The sequence below is a fragment of the Sus scrofa genome, chromosome 16 (genome assembly GCF_054392235.1).
Source record: "Sus scrofa isolate SSC_HxYL_T2T_F1_AM1 chromosome 16, Sscrofa_HxYL_maternal_Yorkshire_Landrace_v2.0, whole genome shotgun sequence".
Taxonomy (NCBI): Eukaryota; Metazoa; Chordata; class Mammalia; order Artiodactyla; family Suidae; genus Sus; species Sus scrofa.
The window spans coordinates 69,972,623-69,990,561 of record NC_139398.1 but is presented as its reverse complement, the minus strand read 5'-3'; the positions used below and the strand labels follow the sequence as shown (position 1 = coordinate 69,990,561).

At 33.8% G+C, this 17,939-nt stretch overlaps 1 protein-coding gene across 1 annotated transcript in view; it reads left to right on the top strand.

The window, feature by feature from the left end:
* Positions 1-17,939, top strand: part of LOC146395649 (uncharacterized) — a 2,307,895-nt gene that overhangs the window by 1,537,071 nt on the left and 752,885 nt on the right. The window lies entirely within an intron of this gene.

Below are 17,939 nucleotides of genomic sequence, written 5' to 3'. Positions count from 1 at the left end.
TGCTGCACATGAGTTCCCAGGTATCTGTTGCTTGACAGTTGAGATGTTCAGAGGATTAGTGTATTGAATGGCAGGTTGACTTACATTACGGTTCTGCTCTTGTGTAGCTTGCCTTCACGTTCTTAAAATACACTATATCACAGACAAGATTGATGATGACAAAGAGGAAGAAAATAGTTCTCTTATTGTCAAGCTGAACAAACTAACATAACTACAAAATAAAATTTGAACTGGATTCTCAATTCTTTTGTTTTTTAAAGTGAGAGATGTTTTCTTCCTGGACTCAAGAAAACAGAAACACATTAATCTCTCAAAAGAGTAAAAATGTGAAGTGCTTTTAATAATATTATGCTCTATACATTGCCAGTTCATTTTTCTCCATACCCGGAATAGCCAAATCTCAATTGACTAGTAACTTTTTAAGTTAGTATTTGGTTCTAGCTTTAGTGTTGTTTTCCCTACACTCGGTATGTTAAAAGCATCATCTAATTCTTTGATTAGGGAAAGTGGGCACTATGAGGAAACTGAGTACTAGATGAGAGGTGGGGGAAAATAGCCTTTGGGGGTTTTCTTTACCTGTTTTAATTCAATGCTTGAGTAAAATTATATTCATATTATTCAAAAATAGAATGATTATAAAATGATTCATGACAAGAAAATTAAAATGTTTTCTTTCCATTCTTGTTTCTCATCTATCCATTTTTCTTAGTCCTTTAAGAGCCACTATTCTTTATAACCTTCCCAAGCCACTTAATGCCACACAAGCAAATATGAATACAGATTCTTCATTTAGCCTTCTTTTCTATTAAAAAAATAGGAGGTCATACACATTTTTCTTTACCCTGTCTTTTTAAACACGTTACAACTCTCTCTCTATATATATATAGATATGTATATATATATAACACACACACACACACACACACACAGTTACATTAAAATAATCTTACATTGATGGACATTTGTTTCTAATCTCTTGGTGTTAAAAATATTACTATAGCAAATAAGCTCTTACGCAGATCATTTGACACACACACAAGTATATCTGCAGGATATGTTCATAAAAGTGTATTTGCTAGGTCAAAAGTTACAGGTGTTTATAATATTGATAACTATTGCTACATTGCCTTATATGAAAATCCCTATTTCCCCTATAGCTTTTCCAATGAAATATGTTATGCTTTTTGCTAATATAATAGGTAAAAATAGTGATTCAGTGTAGTAGTATTTTTTGTTTTATTAATATTAAGATTGATTATCTTTATGTTTAAAACTGTTTTTACATTCTTTCTGTGAGTTGAATATTCACACTTCTCACTCAGTTTCAGTGTTGAGTCATTGATGCTTAGCTTTTCATATTTCTAATTATATACTCTTACTTATTCAAGACATTATTTCTTCTTATTATGCCAATACCTTTAATTGATAATCTATCTTTTCTTCACTGAGTTTACCTTTTTATCCTGTACTAATTTCTAGAATGTAATTTTTCATATTTTTTGATTCTCTAAACTTACCTATCAATTAATGATCTACCAATACACTAATTATTGATGCTTTAAAACTTAATGTCTGTTTCCTTTCATTGAAATTTTGTTTTGTTTTGATGATCTGAACTTTTTTCTGTAGTTATTAATTTATTTGTTTATACATACTTAAAATCATCTTATTTGGTTTTAAGAAATATGTTGACATCTTTATTGAGATGATTAGTAAAGATATGGAGAAGCTCTTTTTGTGGCTCAGTGGAAATTAATCTGACTAGCAAGCATGAAGATGCGGGTTTGATCCCTGGCCTTGTTCAGTGGGTTAAAGACCCAGCATCACTATGAGCTGTGGCGTAGGTCACAGATGAGGCTCGGATCTGTCATGGCTGTGGCTGTGGCTGTGGTGGGCAGCTATAGCTCCGATTTGACCCCAGCCTGGGAACCTCCATATGCAGTCCCTAAATATATATACTTATATATATATATTTATGGAGAATTTGCAAGTTTATGAGTCATACCTTGCTGTCTAACTCAGTAACCCTTTTATTTGTTCAAGTCTTCTCTATAAGTTCAGTAATGGCTTACAGTGTACTTCTCTAGGCTTTGATTATTTATTTACATTTATTCCTATGCACTTGTCTTTGAGTATTACAATTTTTTTTATTTCTACATTTTATCTTATGGTCATTTATATTATTTTACACCTTTATACAGTATAATGATATAAATGTCTATTTTTTACATATGTAATGGACCTGGTATTTCTTTGTTTATAGCAGTTTTTTTTAGTTACTTTGAGGAGATTTTTTAGGTGTACAATTATGTTGTCAATAAATATTGAAAGTCTTACCTCATCTTTTTATGCCTCTATTTTTTAATCTTGTATAGTCATCTTATCTAGCATTTCTTGGCCAATATTACATTTTTAAGTCTGTGTTTTGTTTTTGTTTTTGTTTTTGTCTTTTGAGGGCTGCACCCACGGCATAAGGAGGTTCCCAGGCTAGGGGTCAAATGATAGCTGTAGTCACTGGCCTACACCACAACAATGCCAGATCCGAGCTTTGTCTGTGATCTACACCACAGCTCACAGCAACGCTAGAACCTTAACCCACTAGCAAGGCCAGGGATCAAACTTACAGCCTCATGGATACTAGTCAGATTTTTTTTCCAGTGAGCCAGAGTTGGAACTTCTGGAGTCTGGTCTTAATTGCATTGAATTCCTCATTGAGCATGACTCTGATTTTGGTTTGAATTAGATGACTGTTTCATATTGTGGAAATACAAATCAATCTTATTTATTAAATACTTGTAATACCTTAAAACTTATTTTTTGTCATAAGACATATTAGTATGTAGACTTGTATTACTATATTTAATCCCTGGGAATGTTATAGTAAGTATAAAGAGTTTGAAAGTTGTCATTTTCTTAATGCTTAGAAAATGTTTTATAACTTTTCAATTTCCTACTGTTTAATCATTGGGAATTCCATAAGAAAACTGCTGGGACCGACACTTTCTTAGGGAAGTGTGTTTTAACAAATATCTCTTTACATCAATGGAAATTGTTCTGTTTACATTTTTTTTTCCTTTTCCCCCTGAGATCTAATCTGTCACTTAAATTTCATAGAGAATTTTACAGTATTTTTCCTTATTAAAGTATAGTTGATTTACAGTTTTGTGTCAATTTCTGCTGTACAGCAAAGTAACTTGGTCATACATATACACATACATTCTTTTTTTAATACTATTTTATCATGGTCTTTCCCAGAAGTTTATATTTCCCTGTACTACACAGTAGGACTTCTTGTTGTTTATCTAGCCTCTACTAACTCCAAACTCCCAGTGCCTCCTGCCCTCACCTCCTCCTCTCGCTTGGCAATCACAAGTCTGTTCTCTATGTCTGTGTGTCTATTTGTATTTTATAGATATATTCATTTATGCCATATTTTAGATTACACGTATAAGTGATATCATATGGTATTTGTCTTTCTCTTTCTGACTACTTCACTTAGTATGATAATCTCTAGTTACATCCATGTTTCTGTGAATGGCATTATTTCATTCATTTTTATGGCTGAGTAGTATTCCATTTTATATACGTACCACTTCTTAGTATTCAAGAGAATTATACAGATTTTTCTTAAGGCTGAGTGCAATAGTTTCTTCTAATTCTTTTAGCATGTTTTCTTTCTATGGTTACTTCTCCTGAACAATTAATGTATTTGTCCTTTCTCTTTTTAAATTTTCTCACTTTCTCATTTTTATCCTTTATAATGTATTATTAGTAACATTGCATTATTCCTTATAATACAAATTTAGCTATTTTATATTTTCTACTGAACAGGCTTTTGAGTTTATATATTTTTCTCCTTTTTAACACATTTTTTAACTTCATTATTATTTTTTAAAGTTTCAGACTAATATATAAATATATATAATTGATTTATTTTTATCCCTTTTACATTTCTGTGTTTATATAAAGCAGTTAATTATCCTAAATTATTACCTAGTTTTCCTTTCTGATATAGGAATGTTTTAAAAGGGAATCTTTTTAATTTACAAGGAGACTGATTTTTGTTTCTGTTTTTCTTTTTAAAATATTTATTAAGATCAGATAAAATTTTCTACACTTTTTCTGTGTTTCAGAAGTAATTAAAATTTTCTTTTATAACATAGAGAGGCTTTTAGTATTGAATATTCTATAAGCACTATTGAAGGAATTTACTTGTAGGTTCTGTATTATTTTCTCCCAATACTAGTGTTTTTCTGTTTCTCCTTATATGCTCCCTATTGATGATTTGTAAATGTTAAGCCTAGTGTAAGCCATACAACTTTAGCATTATAAAGCATCCTTGTTTATTTTACATAATATTATTCCATTTATTTGTATTCATTGTACTGATATTAAGACTATGTTCTGTATTTTGTTTCCCTGATATAATTTTGCCTCTCCACTTATTTTCAAACTTCCTTAAGAGCTTTGTTAAGGTTTGTCTATTGTACACAGCACAGAGTTGAGTTTTACTTTGTGATCCAATGTGACAATATTTTTTTTCCTTATAAATGGTGATTTTGATTCTGGAGTCTTTTGTATCTATATTTATTCGTAATTCTCCTGAAATTAAGTACAATATTTCTGATCAAGGAAGACTATTATTATCTATGACAATAAATATACAAGTGCACCTTTCCCTATGCTTTCTCTGTTTAAAATTTCTGTTTTCGTTCCCTTGTTTACTCACTCTCTTTTTTTTTTGTTAGTCAAAAAAAAAGTTTCATTTTGTCAAGGCATATAATTATTTTTCATCTCTTTAATTTATATATATATGTTACTTTTAATTCTGCATATAAAAGTATTCAGTACTCACTACTAATTCTTTTTGCTGTGATTGCCCCAAAGATCTCTTATTTGACTAAAGTTCAGGTATTAGTTTTCTTTTTCTATGAAACATCTCAAAGGAAATATATTCTTTGAGGTCTTTCATATGAATATATATATTTATTTATTTACTTGTACATGTGTGTGTGTGTATAAGTAAATGTATATGTGTCTATATGTGTACATATATACAAGTAAATTTATATATGTATGTGTGTGTGTGTATATATATATATATGTATATATATATATATACATGTGTACATAAATATGTATATTTAATAGTCTCAGACTGAGCTAGCCAGACAGCCAATACATATGTATATTTGTTGTTGATTATTTACAAAAGGGACAGCATGGTTAATTAAAAAATTCCTTAGATCACATTTCTTTTCCTTAAGTTCTAATAGACATTACTCTGCCTTCCGTTTTACTTCATCTTTTCGGTGGGCCTCTGTTTTTGAATGTTATATATACAATTTAATGTCAATCTGAATTTCTAGTGAAAGATTTGGTCTCTTTATGGATCTGCTCAAAGGATTTGTTCTTTATCATTAAAATCTACTATTTCAGTAGAATACAATCTATGTCAACTTCTGGATCAAATTCTCCTGTTATGCATCGTGTCTTTTAACTATGTAGATTCATATATTTATTCAGGAATATGTCTTTGAATTATATCTCTATGTATTTTTTTTCTATTCCAGTATTGAATTTATTTCTATGGAGGAATCAATTAAGAATATTTATATATCTCTTTTGCCTTATATATGTAATTATATACTTTGGTATCTAAATATTTTTACCTCTTTCTTTTTATTTATTCATTTGGGTTTTTCCTATAATTTTCATCCACAACATCCCTCCTTGTACCTTCTGTGGTATCTGCTCCTTCATGTGTTTCTTCCGTCTTTTTCTGTCTTGGTAAAAGTCTCAAGTCTTTCTACTCATCCCCATCATTTATTTCTTGGTTTCTGTCAGTTCAATTTTTATTTTCTTTTATATTTTTAACCTATTTTGTGGATTTCATTGATGGAGGTAATCGCCTCATACATATTCTTCTAATCCTCAAAAGAATATTTGTATAGAATTTACATCTATTTTGAAAGTGTTTTATTACACCAAAACTTCAGTGTATTTTCCTGATTTTTCTACCTTTTTAATAATATTTTTATATTTATGCTGTGCTAACTTTCTTTTTATTGTTTCATGGAATTACTTGAATTTTCTTAGTCCTGCTACTTATAGAATCTTCCGCCCCCCCCCAAATGTTGTTTTTGATCCATTCTCTACATATTTTTTTTGAGGGGAGGGTGTTGGGTCATACCTGTGGCATATGGAAGTTCCCAGACTAGGGATCAAACTGGATCTGTGTCTATAACATACACCCCAGCTCACGGCAATGCTGGATCCCTTAATGCACTGAGCAAGGCCAGGGATGGAACCTGCATCCTCATGGATACTAGTTGGGTTCCTAACCTAATAAGCCAAAAGGGGAACTCCTCTAGGTACACTTTTTAGTGTCATCCATATGAGTTTTATTCCACAGATTCTACAACCAGTCACTCCAAATCTCACATCTTTTGTTTTATGCAAAGGATATGGGAATACATAATTTGAGGATGAGCCTATTACATCCAGAAAATGAATTTGGGCTTGCATTTTTGGAAATCTACTGATACTGAGATGCCTCATTTTCACTTCCCCAACTGTAATTGCTGCTCTATTTCAACCTACATGATGTCTACGCAGATTTTAACTGATTTTATAGTTCTTACATTTTTTTTTCCATTCACATTTTTAACTCAATGAATTTCATTACATTTATAGTTGTATATTGATCATCACAACCAAATGTTATAGTATTTCCATCCCAGACTTCCAGTCCATCCCTCCATCCCCTTCTTTGGAAACCATAAGTTTTTCAAAGTCTGTGAGTCAGTATCTGTTCTGCAAAGAAGTTCATTGTGTCCTTTTGTCAGATTCCACATGTCAGTGAAAGCATTTGATGTTGGTGTCTCATTGTCTGACTGACTTCACTTAGCATGATAATTTCTAGGTCCATCCATGTTGCTAAAAATGCTGTTATTTCGTTCCTTTTAATGGCTGAGTAATATTCCATTGTGTATATGTACCACATCTTCTTGATCGACTCCTTTGTTGAAGGGCATTTAGGTTGCTTCCATGTCTTGGCTATTGCAAATAGTGCTACAATGAATCCTGGAATACAGTGTCTTTTCAAGTCATGGTTTTCTCTGGATAGATGCCCAGGAATGGGATTGCTGGATCAAATGGTATTTCTATTTTTCGTTTTCTGAGGAATGTCTATACTGTTTTCCACAGTGGTTGCACCAATTTACAATCCCACCAACAGTGTAATGGGGTTCCCTTCTCTCCACACCCTCTCCAGCATTTATTGTTTGTAGACTTTTGGATGATGCCATTCTGTCCAGTAAAGGTGGTACTTCATAGTAGTTTTGATTTTCGTTTCTCTAATAGTGACATTGAAAATCTTTTCATGTGTTTTTTAGACATCTGTATGTCTTCTTTGTAGAATTGTTCATTTAGATCTTCTGCCCATTTTTTGATGGGGTTGTTTCTTTTTTTGGTATTGAGTTGTAGGAGGTATTTGTAAATTTTGTAGATTAATCCCTTATCAGTTGACTCACTTGCAAATATTTTCTCCCATTCTGTGGGTTGTCTTTTTGTTTTGTTTAGGGTTTCCTCTGCTGTGCAGAAACTTTTAAGTTTAATTAAGTCCCATATGTTTATTTTTGTTTTTACTATCATTACTCTAAGAGGTGAGAAGTTGTTTCTGTCGTTTATGTCAGAGAATGTTTGGCCTATGTTTTCTTCTAAAAGTTTTATAGTATCTGGTCTTATATCTAGGTCTTTAATCCATTTTGAGTTTATTTTTGTGTATGGGTGTTAGGGAGTAATCTAATTTCATTCTTTTCCATGTGCTGTCCAGTTTTCCCAGCACCACTTATTGAAAGGACTGTCTTTTCTCTGGTGTATGGTCTTGCCTCCTTTGTCATGGATTAGTTGGCTATAGGTGTGTGAGTTTAATTCTGGGCTTTTTATCCTGTTCCACTGATCTATATTTCTGTCTTTGTGCCAGTACCATATGGTTTTGTTGATTGTTGCTTTGTAGTATGTTCTGAAGTCAGGAAGCCTGATTCCTACAGCTCCATTTTTCCTTCTCAAGATGTCTTTGGCTATCTTGGGTTTTTTGTGCTCCAAAAAAACTTAAAATATTTTGTTTGAGTTCTATGAAAAATGTCCTTGGTGATGTGATAGAGATTGCATTGAATCTGTATATTGCCTGATATTGACTCTTCCAATCCACGAATATGGTATGTCTTTCCATCTATTTGTGTCATCTTTGATTTCTTTCATCAGTGTCTTATAGTTTTCAGAGTACAGGTCTTTTGTCCTTTTAGGTAGGTTACTCCTAGGTATTTTATTCTTTTGGATGCAATGGTAAATGGGATTGCTTCCCTGATTTCTTTTTCTGCTTTTTCATTGTTAGCATATAGAACTGCCATTGATTTCTTTATTTTTTTTTATTTTTTTTTTATTTTTTATTTTTTTTTTTTTTATTTTCCCACTGTACAGCAAGGGGGTCAGGTCATCCTTAGATGTATACATTGCAGTTACAGTTTTTTCCCCACCCTTTCTTCTGCTGATTTCTGTGTATTAATTTTGTATCCTGTGACTTTGCCAAATTCATGGATGAGCTCTAACAGTTTTCTGGTAGAGTCTTTAGGATTCTCTAGGTATGGTACCATGTCATCTGCAAATAGTGATAGTTTTACTTCTAACTTTCCAATTTGGATTCCTTTTATTTCTTTTTCTTCTCTGATTGATGAGGCTGGGACTTCCAAAACTATGTTGAATATAGTGGCAAGAGTGGACATCCTTATCTTGTTCCTGATCTCGGTGGGAATTCTTTCAGCTTTTCACCATTGAGAATGATGTTGGCTGTGGGCTTGTCATATATGGCCTTTATTATGTTGAGGTATACCTTTATGCCCATTTTCTGAAGGGTTTTTTATCAGAAATTGGTGTTGGATTTAGTCAGAGGCTTTTTCTGCATCTATTGAGAGAATCATATGGTTTTTAATTCTTCAGTTTGTTAATGTGGTGTATCACACTGATTGATTTGTGGATATTGAAGAATCCATGCATCCCTGGGATAAATCCCACTTGATCATGGTGTACAATTCTTTTAATGCATTGTTGGATTTGGTTTGCTAGTATTTTGTGGAGGATTTTTACATCTATGTTCATCAGTGAAATTTGCCTTTAATATTCTTTTTTTGTGGTATCTTTGTCTGGTTTTGGTATCAGGGTGATGGTGGCCTCATAGAATGAGTTTTGGAGTGTACCTTCCTCTGAAATTTTTTGGAATAGTTACAGAATAATAGGTATTACCTCTTTTCTAAATGTTTGGTAGAATTCGCCTGTGAAGCCATCTGGTCGCAAACAAAAGTTCATGACCAGATGGCTTCACGGGCGAATTCTATCAAACATTTAGAGACAGACTTTCGTTTGTTGGAAGTTTTTTAATCACAGTTTCAATTTCAGTACTTGTGATTGGTCTGTTCATCTTTTCTATTTCATCTTGGTTTAGTCATGAAAGATTGTACTTTTCTAAGAATTTGTCCATTTCTTTTAGGTCTTCCATTTTTTTGGTGTATAGTTGCATATAATAGTCTCTTATGATCATTTGTATTTCTGTGATGTTTGTTGTTATTTCTCCTTTTTCATTTCTAATTTTATTGATTTGAGTCCTCTCTCTTTTGATAAGTCTGGCTAAGGTTTTATCAGTTTTTTTGATCTTTTCAAAGAACCAGCTCTTTGTTTCATTGATCTTTTCTATAGTTTTCTTTGTTCCTATTTCATGGATTTCTGCTCTGATTTTTATGATTTATTTCCTTCTACTAACTTTAGGTCTTGTCTGTTCTTGTCTTTCTAGCCACTTTAGATGTAAAGTTAGGTTGTTTATTTGAGCTTTTTCTTGTTTCCTGAAGTGGTCTTGTATTGCTATAAACTTTTCTCTTAGAAAAGCTTTTGCTGCATCCCATAGGTTTTGGAGTGTTGTATCTGTTGTCATTTGCTTCTAGGTAGCTTTTAGTTTCCTCTTTGATTTCTTCAGTGATCCATTTGTTGTTTAGTAGCATGTTGTTTAGTCTCCACGTGTTTGTGTTTTTTGTAGTTTTTTTTTTCTTTGTGTTGATTTCTAATCATGTAGTGTTGTATTTGGAAAAGATGCTTGATATGATTTCAATTTTTTTAAAGTTACCAAGGTTGGATTTGTAGCCCAGGATGTAATCAATCTTAGAGAATGTTCCATGTGCACTTGAGTAGAATGTATATTCTCTTACTTTTGGATGGGATGTCCTATAAATATCTATTAAGTCCATCTAGTCTAATGCTTCATTCAGGGTTGTTTTTCTTTGCTGATTTTCTGCCTGGTTGATCTGTCCATTGCTGTAAATGGGGTGTTAATGTCCCCCACTATTATCATGTTATTGTTGCTTTGTCCTTTTAAGATTGTTAGCAATTGCCTTATATATTGTGGTGAACCTATGATGAGTGTATAGATATTTAAAATTGTTATATCTTCTTCTTGGATTGATCCTTTGATCGTTATATAGTGACCTTCATTATCTCTTAAGATATTCGTCATTTTGAAGTCTATTTTGTCTGATATGAATATTGCTACTCCAGCTTTCTTTTGATTCCTGTTTGCATGTAGTATTTTCTTCTGTCCTCTCACTTTCAATTTGTATGTGTGCCTAGAAGTGAAGTGGGTCTCTTGAAGACAGCATATATATGGGTCTTGTTTTTGTATCCATTCAGCCAGTCTATGTCCTTTGGTTGGGCTATTTAGTCTATTATCATTCAATTATTCATATGTATGTTCTTATTGCCATTTTATTAGTTGCTTTAGATTTGTGTTTGTTGCTCTTTTTTCTTCCCTTATTCTCTTGTTCTCTCCTCTTGTGGTTTGATGATTATCTTTAGTGTTGTATTTGAGTTGATTTTTCTTATTCGTTTGTGTATTAATTGTAGATTTTTAGCTTGCAGTTATTCTGAAGTTTTGATGTAAGAGTCTATATATGTGCGAGATTATTTTAAGTTGTTGGTCTCTTAATTACAAGTGCATCTCCAGTGTCCTGCATTTGTACCCTCCTCTTCTCAGGATTTCTCATTTTGTGGCATAATTATGCATGAATGATTCTGTATCTTTACTGTATAACACCTTTACTGGTGAGCCTTGTCATTTGTGGTATTTTTGTTTGCAGTTGCAGCCTTTTATTTTCTGCCTAGAGAAGTTCTTTTAGTATTTGTCATAAGGCTGGTTTACTGTTGCTGAATTCTCTTAGCTTTTGCTTATCTATAAATCTTTTGATTTCTTCTTCAAATCTCAATGAGAGCCTTGCTGGATAAAGTAAGCTTGGTTGGAGGGTTTTTCCTTTCATCAAGTTAAATATATCATGCCACTAGCTTCTGGCCTACAGAGTTTCTGCTGAAAAATTTGCCGATAACCTTATCAGGGTTCCCTTGTATGTTATTTGTTTCTTTTCCCTAGCTGCTTTCAGTATTTTCTCTTTGTCTTTAATTTTGGTCAGTTTCATTAACATGTGTCTCAGGGTTTATTTTATATGCTACTCATTGCACTTCCTGGATTTGAGTGAGTGGTTCCTTTCCCATATTAGGGAGGTTTTTGGCTATTATCTCTTTGAATATTTGTTCTGTCCCTCTCTCTCTCTCTTCTCCTTCTGATGCCCCTACAATATGGATGTTGGTGCATTTAATGTTGTCCCAGAGTTCTCTGAGACTCTCTTTTGTTTTCAGTCTTTTTTCTTTTTTCTGTTCTGCATCTGTGATTTTAAACTAATCTGTCCTCCACCTCACTTATTCATCCTTCTGCCTCCTTTGTTCTGCTGTTGGCTGCTTCTAATGAATTTTTTATTTCAGTTATTGTATTTTGCATCTCTTCTTGCTTAAGTTTTATATCTTGTATTTCTTTGCTCAGTGTTTCCTGTAAATTATCCATCTTTGTCTCCAGTTTATTTCTAATGTCTTACATCATCTTCAGCATCAACAGTCTAAAGTCTTTTTCCTGAAGGCTGAGAATCTCTTGATCACTGAGCTTTTTTTCTGGTTTTTTCTTTCTCCCTTATCTGAGTTATAGTTCTCTATCTTTTCATTTTTATAGGTTTTTGGTATGGTGACCTTTTTACAGATAATAGAGTTGTAGCCTCTCTTACTTCTGTTGTCTGCTCCCCTTGTGGCTGAGTTTGTATGGGGGCTTGCTGTAGGCTTCCTGATGGGAGGAACTGATGCCTGCCCACTTGTAGGTGGAGCTTATTCCTATCCCTCTAGTGGGTGGGGCTTTGTCTCTGGGTGAGATTAGAGGTGGCTGTTTGCCTGGGAGGTCTTTAGGCAGCCTGTTTATTGATGGGCGGAGCTGTGATCACACCTGGATTGTTGTTTGGCCTGGGGCTTCTCTGCACTGATGTGTAGGGCCAGATTTTCCCAAAATTGCAACATCCAGAGAAATACACACTGATGAATATTCCCAAGAGCATTGCTTTCAGTGCCCTTCCCCCACAACAAGCAACATTCACCCCCTTTTCTCCCAGGTGGTCCTCCAAGAACTGTAGTCAGGTCTGACCCAGATTCCTATGGAGACTTTGCTTTGCCCTGGGACCCAGTGCACGTGAAAGTCTGTGCATTTTAAGAATGGAGTCTCCATTTCCTCCAGTTCCATGGAGTTGCTGTGCACAAATCCCACTGGCCTTCAATGCCAGATACTCCGGGGGCTCTTTCTCCCAATGTCAGATCCCCAGGAGTGGATACCTGACCTGGGCTCAGAACATTTACTCCTGTAGGTGAGTCTCTGTGATACAGTTACTTTCAAGTCTGTGGGGCTTCCCACCTGGGAGGTATGGGATTCCTTATATCACATAATCACCCCTCCTACCTCTTGTTGTGGCCTTCTCTTTGTCTTGTGGAGTAGACAATCTTTTTGAATGTTTCTGGTCCATTTGGTTGAAGATTGTTCAGCATTTGGTTGTAATTTTATTGCTTTTAGGAGAGAAGTTGCACTCCAGTCCTTCTATTCTGCCATCCTAATCCTGTCCCTGTTTTAGTATTGAGCTGCAGGAGGTGATTATAAATTTTACAGATTAATCCCTTGTCCATCGCTTCATTTACAAATATTTTCTCCCATTCTGTGGGTTGTCCTTTTGTTTTGCGTAGGATTTCCTTTGCTGTGCAGAAACTTTTCAGTTTAATTAGGTCCCATTTGTTTATTTTTGTTTTTATTGTCATTACTCTAGGAGGTGATTTATTCCAGAGAGTGTTTGGCCTATGTTTCCCTCTAAGAGTTTTATAGTATCTGGTCTTATATTTAGGTCTTTAATCCATTTTGAATTTATTTTTGTGTATGGTGTAAGGAAGTGTTCTAATTTAATTCTTTTACGTGTAGCTTTCCACACATTTTTGGTTTTTGTATCTGTACAGTTCCACTGCAGACTATAATACCAAAATCTCAATGGTTTAAATCAATGAAAGTTTATTTTTTTCCCAAATAATTTAATGCTTTCACTTCTGTTTGGGCAACCCAACTGAGCCACTCTCCTCCAATCATTGATAGGGGCACCAGGCTTTTTCCACATTATGGCTGCACTCTCTTACACGTGACTCCCAATGTCACTTTGTGAGTAAAATCCCATTCAAGTTTTAGTAAATAGATGAAAAAGTCTTAAAGGATAAGCTTGGAAAGGGTGTATACAATTGTCACGTTTCATTGACTAGAATAGAATTATACAGGTCTACTGTCATGCAAAAGAGACTGGCATGTAGTCTAGTCACATATCCAGTTGGATAGGAACATAGTTTGATGATCAAATCTTTGTCTATACAAGAGTAGGATACTGGCAAAGAAGTCTTTTGGTGTTTCATGCTACAATACACACCTTAAAAATTATTTCTGAGTCTCTTTCTTATTTTGATATTCCAGTATGGAGTGGTAGGTGTTTAATGAGTGTTTGACAAATGTGTGACTAGCTGAAAGACTGAATAATAGATATATGGTTGTTTCTTTTATTGAAGGAGTAAAGAATGAAAAGGTAATTGGAGGGATCAGATATGTCAGGTAGAGAAGGTAGGCAAATTGGCACTATTTCTCTTTTGCCATAGAATATTCTTTTCTTAGTATTTTTCTTTTTGTCTAGTTCTAAAGAATAAGTGTGCAACTTCAGGTATAGAGAAATACAAAAAATAAAGTTAAACTCCTTGGATTCTATTTCATCTTTAATTTCACTGTTGCTCTTATCTTTTTTTCTGTTTTTCTGTTATATTTACATTGTTTCTTATTCTGATTGAAACATGTTTTCACATGCACTATGATAAAGTTAATAGAAAACTGCTTCCAAATGCAATATCTGGTTGGATTTAGGCATGGAATTTTTGAAGTATCAACATGAAATTGTCCATAAAATTGGTGTTGAAATTGTGAAAGTTTATAAAAAGTTCAAAGTGTTTATTCTGCTTTTATCTGGTTTGTAATGAGGAAATAAATAGGAATGTGAACCAGAAGCAACTTGAAGAAGGCCCCTAAAATGCTCCAAAGTTAAACATCCATCTAGACTTTTGATAGATACGCTTCAAAGTTTATAAATCATGTGCTAAAGTTTTTTTGAGTATTCCTCAGTGTGATAGGCAGAATAACGGCTTTTCAAAGACATTTATGTCGTAATCCCCAGAATCTGTAAATATGTCACTTTACATGGCACAGGAAAATTAAGCCTTCCCAAAGAAAATAAGGCTTCTAATTAGTTCACTTTAATTTAAAATGGTGATTTTATCCTGGTTTATCCAAGAGGAGTTGATGTCATCCAAAGGCTCCTTCATTGTGACAAGGGAGGCAGGAATGTCTGTGTCAGAGTGATATGACAAGAGAAAGACTCAATTGGTCATTGCTGGTTTTGAAGATGGTGAATAGAAATTATGAGCGAAGGAAAATGTATAACCTCTAGAAGCTAGAAAAGTTGAGAAAACATATTCCTCCTTAGAACCCCCAGAAAGGAATGCATCCATGCAGTGCTTTGAATTTAGCCCAGAAGGCCCATTTTGAATTTTTGACTTCCATAATTGTAGGATAATACACTTGTGTCTTTTCAAGCTATCAAATTGCAATAATTTGTTGCAGCAACAACGGGAAACTATTACACTAAGTGAACCGAAATATTTCTTGGCTGTGAACTTCACATTTTTCCCAACTTTTCCCCCAGAAGATTATAGTTGATCAATATGAGACTGGTAGTTTGGAAGTCTAAAAATATATAGTTATCTGATCATAATTATTGTTTTATTTGTCTTGTTGGTCCTGACCAGATTAATTATATATTTGCAACTGATATTTGAAAAAATAAATTCATATGAGAAACCAAGATAAACCTTGGCTAATAGCAAACTGAATGATCGCATTGATGAGATAAAAGAAAATATGTTTTGAGATTCATTGTAACTCCCATGTCTTAAAAATAATTTGGCATTTAGGGAAGTTCCCCTGTGGCATGCAGGTTAAGGATCCAGCATTGCTGCAACTGTGGCCCAGATCCTAGCCCAGGAACTTTACATGCTGTGAGTATAGCCAACAAATAATAATAACTTGGCATTTGTGTAAAATTCAAGTTCACATATATTAATTTCTTTCCTATCATTTAAAAAAAAAATTCTCTTCCCTGAAAATATACCTTTCTTTCTTTTTTTTTTTTTTTTCTTGTCTTTTTGCCTTTCCTAGGGCCGCTCCTGCGGCATATGGAGGTTTCCAGGCTAGGGGTCCAACCGGAGCTGCAGCCACTGGCCTACGCCAGAGCCACAGCAATGTGGGATCCGAGCCGTGTCTGCAACCCACACCACAGTTCATGGCAACGCCGTATCCCCAACCCACTGAGCAAGGCCAGAGATCAAACTTGCAACCTTATGGTTCCTAGTTGGATCCATGAACCACTGTGCCATGATGGAAACTCCAATCATTTTTATTAAGATAGGAATGGCAAATAAACTTGACTAGTAAAAATTAAAAGTAGATAGGGAAAAGAATATTTGTGACTATTTTCAACAAAAGGTTAAAAAGAGAGTACTCAGAATAAAATTATCTTGTGTACTAGGCTTGCATAAAAATGACTATGACTTTTAGGTATCTCTTTAAAGAAACAAACCATTTTGCACAGTAACTTAATCATGATCTAGATTTTTAGATTTGAGTAGCCAAGTAGGGAGGCTATTGGTTGGAAATATAAAATGAGCTGAAATATCACAATAATATGAAGTATCTTTTTGATAATTTGGCTAATTAAATTGTTACAGAAAAGTTGCAAAGCTCTGTATGCCCAATGGGGAGGTTTATTGCTTTTCTGAAGTATTCCAACAAGAAACCAAACCATAAGCACTTATGAAACAACATCATGTGTAAGGCCCAAACTTAGATTAGCCGAATTGTTTTGAAGAGGCATCAAATAATTGATCAGCAAGTAGAACTGTGATTATAGAATAAAAATCACAGTTGAATTGTAGCAAATAATTGCAAAAATAATTAAAGTCACAAATCCTCCCAGTAACAATGTGAAACAATTCTTTTTAGTGCCCCACAGGGATGAAACTTGCTAGCTTTGATTGGGATTAAACCTGGAGGTAAAAGAAAAGGAAAAGTGTGATCTGGAAGAAATCATATTGAGAACATATCATCCATATGAAAAAAAAAAATTCTGAAAAGTGAATTTGGAAGTTATGTCATTTCCATTTCAAAGGATGCAATTTATTATAGTTCCTTTAATGATTTTTAAAGGAGTCAACGTAAGCTTGAGCTTTCATATATAGATAGATTTTCAGTTCTCAGTTTATTCCTTTTCTGCTTTGGTGAAAACCTTATTTCACATGTCTAACTGAAAGAAGAGGAACTTAATTAAGGGAGAAATTTTGCATCCAGAAGAATTATAGATATAATTTTCGTAAGCAAATGTTGACTCTGGAGGAGTAAAATAACTGTTCTTTTGCTTTTAGTGCTTATATAGCTCACATATAATGAACTATAATATTCACCACTGAATGAAACCCTAGCAATAGAATGAATGATTTCTGAAAATATATCTGTTCTTTAAAACAAATCTAGTAATAAAAATGCAACCTGAAACACAAACACATTGCTTACATTCCAGTTGGCCTTCATGGCAGCTATTCAATCTTTCTTTTGATGTATATGTTATGATCCAAGTGTAAATATCTACCCAGTCGGTGATCTTTCAGTTTTCTTTGAGATTTACTAAATAGGATTGCCCAAGAAAAAGATATACCATAAAGAAAACCTTCAAAGAAAAGATAATGATATAAAACCAACTCTTGAATTTGAAGCACCTAGTTAGAAGCAACAAACTCAATCTCAGTTTTTAAAAGCGCCAATGTTTTAAATCAAATTATTTTATTAATTCTGAATTATTAACTGATCCCCAACTACATCTTGTGCACCATAGGGGATATTGAATACTTCTGTCCATATGCTGCTTAAAAATGTGTTGTTTTACTCACACGATGATTTGTTGTTTTGTTTTGTTTTTTTCCGGTGAGCATTTAAAAGTTTTGAAATTGTCATGAAAAAAAAAAATCCATATTCTGAGTTTCTGGCATGAGCTTTTATTTCTTCATATCAGAAAGTACCTGGGGCAGGATAATGGCATCCTCTGTAGGGACGGCAGGCAAACATTAATTTGCTCTAGCCCTATGCACACTCTTTCATTTACACAGCTCTGTAGATCTTTGAAATGTTGACACTGAGTGTAACGTGCATAGCTATTACCCTCCCTACCAGCTTACTTTCTGTCTTACCTTGTGTCCTGGGATGCTGACTTGGTGTCTGTGTGTGTGTGTGTGTGTATGTGCTGCTTGGAGCCACAATTTACTTTGTGGCTATGTTTCTATCAGTCTTTGGAAATTTGAATCCATAGTCCTTCTTTTCCCATATACTGCCCCAGTGGATAGGTCCTAACACAGAC